Source organism: Ailuropoda melanoleuca, unplaced genomic scaffold (assembly GCF_002007445.2).
Source record: "Ailuropoda melanoleuca isolate Jingjing unplaced genomic scaffold, ASM200744v2 unplaced-scaffold11384, whole genome shotgun sequence".
In the NCBI taxonomy this organism is placed as follows: Eukaryota; Metazoa; Chordata; class Mammalia; order Carnivora; family Ursidae; genus Ailuropoda; species Ailuropoda melanoleuca.
This window is the reverse complement of record NW_023179820.1, coordinates 5,582,792-5,588,808: the sequence shown is the minus strand read 5'-3', so window position 1 is coordinate 5,588,808 and position 6,017 is coordinate 5,582,792. Positions and strand designations below refer to the sequence as shown.

Sequence of the window (6,017 nt, the reverse complement as noted above, 5' to 3'; positions counted from 1 at the left end):
CATATAATTGGTCTACACTTTGACCAATAAATTCCATCCCTATCAATCTATCCTTAAAGAAATAATCACACATATGAAAAAAAGATATGTTTACAAGGATATTCAGTGCTGTAGTGTATATGATAGCAAGTAACTGGAAGCAAGCAAAACATGCACTAACAATGTGATTGTTAAATGTTACAGATCACTTATACTATACCTATATATACCTATACATTGTAGTCTATGAAGAGAACAACTATCAACAAGGGAAGATCTTGTTATACTGTTAAGTGAAAAACAAATCACAGGAAAATATGTGTACTGTACTCCTGCTTATGCTGGAAAAAGATACTGCATCTATATATAGTGTTATGAACTGAATTGTCTCCCCCCACCCCCCCTGCCCCACTATTTTCAAATGTGTAAGCTTTAACTGCCGTACATGGGAATGTGACTATTTTTGGAGATAGGGTCTTTTAAAAGGTGATTAAGGTAAAACAAGCCTGTTAGTGTGGGCCCTAATCCAATCTGACTTGTGTCCTTATAAGAAGAGGATATTTGGACACACAAAGAGACCTGGGGGAGAAAAGATTATATGAGGACACAGCAAGAAGGTGGCCATCTGCAAGCCACAGAGAGAGGCTTTAGGAGAAACCGACCCTGCCAACACTTTGATCTTCGACTTCTTGGACATCAATTGTATTTGTTATGGCAGTCCTAGGAAACTAATACACATAGTAAGGATTTTAGGAAGATGTACCCCAACTGAAAATAGAGGTGGCTTCTGGAGCTCTGGAATGAGAGGGGAGAAAGAAGTTAAAAAATTCCATATGCTTTCATGTTGCTAGAGATGTTAGAGCAGGCATTTATCTTTTTTCATAATTAAAAAGGAAAAGAAAAAAGAAAGAATACCAGTTTGATAGGTAGGGTAACATTCATAGATGGTACACAAAGTGACGCTTTAATCCGTTACAAAATTTTTTAAACAGTAGAATGTAGACAGTATGTTTTGAGATCACTTACGCAGGAATCTCATAGACTTTATATATGGGGTACATATTTTTGAAAAGACTTAAAATATCACTTCTATTTTCAGAGGGTACATTTTCAAATGAAAAAAGAAAACTCACAAGCAAGTCTAATTTTAAGTCCTAGAACCCTAGGAGCCCTAGGAGAAGACTGTCGTTTCCGTTTCCTCTGTTCTATTTCCCTTGCTGCAGTAAGTCAACACCACATTTTGCAGAATCTAAGTTACTCAGAATTAAATAAACATCACACCTATGAAACCAGAAACATTTGCACCCCATAAAGGACAGCAGAATCCACCACAAAGCTCTCCTGGCTTCATCAGACACAAATATTTCTATTGTTACTAGAACACAGATTCTGATAAGTCATCTTACTGGATAATTGGCTCTGAGAATTTGCTTTATGCCTAGATGGCTAAAGGACAAATTTGAGGAAAAGAAGCAAAGGGATGAAGAAGTTGCCATTTCTCCCAATTCTACGACAGCTGAAAAATTTAAATTGTTGGCTAGAAGCATAAAAATTCCACTCTTCATAATCTCAAAATACCTCCAAGCAGAATTTTAACCAGAGTGCCACATTACATTCAACTCCCACACCTACCCCCATCCCACCCCAATGATTAGAGCTTTGGATCCAGTAGATATTATATATTCATTAAACTGAATCTTATTATGTCGTTTTTGCCAATATAAAATTTTGATCTCTTTAGGCTGGTTGCTTCATATCACTTTACCATTCAAAATCATAAAACAAACGAAGCACCAAAAAGTATGGAAAAGAATGTGAGCCATTTAAAATCTTCTTTTAGTATAAAATCAATTTGCATGTTTTTAACAGTACCCTTTAGAGGTGATGACTTTGTACTTGCCTTTTAAAACACTGAAACCATTTTGAGAGTGTGATATATACCAGACATTGTGCAAGCAAATGGAAGGGGCAGCCCTCCAGGATCTGGCTTATGATGGAGTAAGGTTGTCAATAAAAAGAAAGCTACGTGCAAAGTGATTACTCAAGTAGCAGCAATATTACAAAGGTGTGACTGGTGTAAGGACAGGTGCTTTATTCTTCTTGGAAAATAAAGCGTTGGGGGGGGAGGTGCAGAGAGGCCTTCACAGAAAATGTTAGTTTTGAGCTTTGGTCAGTAGGAGATAATTCTGCAAGTACCTTGAGTAAAGCTTTCCAGGCAGAGGGAGCAGCTCACAAAAAGGCAGAGGTATGCACATGGTGGGTTTGGTGTTCACAAGCAGCGCTGGAAGGGTCGTACCCAGCCTGGGGGAGAACACTGACCCCACTTGCCTGGGAAAAGACGGCGAACATGACTCTGATGCGGTTCTTTCTCTCATCACAAACCAACAAATTCCTCGAAAAAGGAAAATTTGAAAGGAGCCCAATGTCGTCAACTCTCTCCTTCTCAGTGCCCCTGGGCGGCGGGAGGGAAGTGTGGGCACCCGTCACCTCCCTCCACTCTGACCCATCGCTGTCCCTGGTTCCCTTCAGGGCAGGTTCCGTTAAGTAAGCGGAGCTTTCAAGAACGTGACTAGAGCATCGCACAGCCTCAAAACGACCACAAGTCACTTCGGGACCAGTATCCCAGGCTCCTTGGTTAGGGCCACCAAAGGTGCAGCCACTTATCAGGACCCAGGAGAGAAGGTGTCAGCCAGCTGGTGGGCAGGCGCTGGGGGACACCCCAGATCCAACGACTCGCTTGATCTTTGACAAATGAGTGGTTTTATGTATTGTAATATGTAGAGCACATTTCCAAATTACTCACGATTTCAAAAATAACCGAACGAATCTTCACTTTATGTTAGCTAGATGATTTCTTTGAAAATCCAATGGTTTCTCACTAAAGGGTGGGAATCCCTGCCCTTCTGCGCTTCGGCTGCTGGTTAATTGGGAGTGAGTTGCTTTATTTGGGAAACACCGCACTGAGTCTTGCTTCCATGCCATGATAGGTTAAATCCTGTCAAAGAAAAAAAAGGACTGAGTGCAGAGGAACAGAGAGCCCACATGATGGAAATATATTTTGAGTTGAAAGATCTTCAATTAAAGACATGGAGAAGATTGTCCCCCAAAAGAAAGGCCTTCCTGCTCTGTCAGTAAAAGAAGTCCTTCCAAGTTTAGTTGATGATAGTGTGGTTGGCTGGGAGAAGATTGGAACATCTAATGATTGTTGGGCTTTTCCAAGGAAAGTTCTTCACGTGAGGAAATGTAGGTAGGAGGTCTGGAATCTCAGTTATCTGAGAGAAACCAAAAGCACGCAGACCTACCAAAAACCATCCAGAAAATAAAATTGGTTGACATGAACCAACCATGCTAGCAAAAGAGCTTTTTAAACTGAGACCAAAGGGAACAGAAGTAGAAAAATACAAAGAATGTGACCTGGAAGTTATAGAGGAAATATGCCAAGCAAATAAAGTAGCCAAAAAAGCTGCTGACAGATGGAGTGATAATGTATTTGCAATAAAATCTTGGGCCAAAAGAGAAATTGGATTTGAAGAAAATAAAACTGATTTTAAAAATTTTGGGATTCCAGAAGACTTAGACTAAATAGACTGAAATATTCGATGTTGGTTAAGGACCTATGTGCTTGCGAATATGTACATTTTTATAATATCCGATTAAATGCACTGAATTGTCATTTACCTAAAACTGTGTTTATCATTTTATTAATTTTAATAACGTATAAAGTATAAAAGAATCTCTCCTTCTTGCCTCCTGCTTCATAGCTCTCTCTTTTATTATTTCTTTCATATTGTCCTGGCTTTGGTGTCTCACTTTACCTGTGTGGCCCCACCCTCTACCAACCCACCCCTTTTCCAGGTAGCTTCTCCTCTGTGGAGGACTGCTTTTGTATTAAAAACATGGCACACTCTGGGGTGGCCCAGGGAGACTTCTCCGCACTGACTAAGGCTCCTTCCCTGAGCTCCTCCTTCAGCTCCCCATCTAACAGGACTCCAGCCCCAAGTGGATTGGACATCGGATTATATATGTCATGCTAAGGTATTTGGACTTGAGCATATAGGCCACTGAGATCCAACTAACCTGAAACAGACACATTCCTCTAGTAACTGTATGGAGAATAGATCAAAAGGAGCCAAAAGCAGAGGCTCAATGACAAACTTGTCTTCAAATTAGAGGAAATAACAACTGAAATTAATCTAAGGTAATAGGAATGGATTTATGAGATATTTGTATGGTAAACAGCAATTATTTTTTCCTGACCAGGTATTGTCAAGAGTGCAGAGGGAGAAAGAGAAAGAAGTTTAAGATACCCCCCAGGTGATCACCTGCACCAGCTTTGCAGGATACCCTTAGTTGCAATATGGAACACATGAAAAGGAGCAGTTCAGAAAAAATGTGCACTTAATTTTAGGCCAGATACATTTGAGGTATCTTTAAAATTTTGTCAAAATCATACAAGAGTAGGAACAAAAAACAAATTGTTTTAAATTTGAACAATATTCTTAAGCAGCTATATACTATTAATGACACTGTGCCTTTAAACACTGTATTATTTGCTAAAATTTGGGGGGGGGTTAGATTTATTTATTTATTTTAGAGAGAGAGTGAGGCCTGAGAGTGAGCCTGAGTGGGGGGAGCGGCAAAGGGAGAGGGAGAGAATCTCAAGCATACTCCCCACTGAGTGAGGACCCTGACATGTGGGGCTTGATCTCACCTGATATCATGACCTGAGCCAAAATCAAGAGTCGGATGCTTAACCAACTGAGCCACCCAGGTGACCCAGTAAAGTATGTTTTTAAAATTTTAGCAAGATGTGTATGATCAGTAATATTAAATGTTCATACAATACCTACTATTGATTAAAATAATAGTGTGTCTGCCATTTAGAAAATTATTAGTAATTTATTTTTATTTTTTTAAAAGATTTTATTTATTTATTTGACAGAGAAAGTACAAACAGGGGGAGCAGCAGGGAGAGGGAGAAGCAGGTTCTTGCTAAGCAAAGAGCCCAATGTGGGGATCGATCCCAGGACCCTGTGATCATGACCTGAGGTGAAGGCAGATGCTTAACTGACTGAGCCACCCAGGCACCCCTATTTTATAAATCTAAAGCCCTTATTGGGAAATAAAATAAAATAAAAAACAAAGCCCTTATCGGCACCCCTGGGTGGGTAGTCAGTTAAGTGTCTGCCTTCGGCGCAGGTCATGGTCCCAGAATCCTGGGATTGAGCCCTGCATCAGGCTCCCTGTTCAGCAGGGAATCTGCTTCTCCCTCTGACCCACCCCCTTCTTGTTCTCTCTCTCTCTTTCTCTCTCTCACTCTCTCTCTCAAATAAATAAATTTTAAAAAATCACTAAAATTTTTCTGCATGAATATGAAAAAAATATTATTGGAAGAAGATACAGATGGGTAAGTGATTAAAAAACACACAAAACTGCAATATGTGAAGAATTTACTAAGTATACTACTATACACTTTATGTACAATTATAAAATTTATTCCTCAAAACAACATATGAGAGCTCTTATTGTTTTTATTTTACAAATTTGATAATTTTTTTCCCAAAGGAACGCCATTACCTATCCCAAGTTACACTAGCAGGGTTCTCAGCAGGTTTATACGATCCCAAGTTGCATTCATGCATCCACTGAACAACCATTTCAGTGTCTGCTGGGTGACAGGGACTGCTCTAGGCAGTAGAAACAGTGGAACAAACAGGCAAAAAATCTCTACCCCAGTGGAGCTTGAATTCAGCTGTAAAGTGACACTCTGGTTGACAATAGACTGAAGGAGGGAGTAAAGGGAAAGAGAGCAAGCAGGCAGAAGAGTTAAGTATCCATTAAAATAGTCTAAGTAAGATGGTGGTGGTGGCTTAGACAAGGGCATAGGAGTGAAGGAGTGAGAGGTAGTCAGATTCTGGGTATTTTGAAGGTAGAGCCAAGAGAATTTCCTGATGATTGAATTTGAAGTGTGAAAGCAAAAGAAAGAAAGAAGAAAAAGAAAAGAAGAAAAGAAAAGAAAAGAAAAGAAAAGAAAAGAA

General features: G+C 39.7%; 1 pseudogene; it reads left to right on the top strand.

Moving 5' to 3' along the window:
* The first annotated feature begins 2,326 nt into the window (after positions 1-2,326).
* On the top strand, positions 2,327-3,570 carry LOC100466288 (annotated as a pseudogene).
* Positions 3,571-6,017: the final 2,447 nt, after the last annotated feature.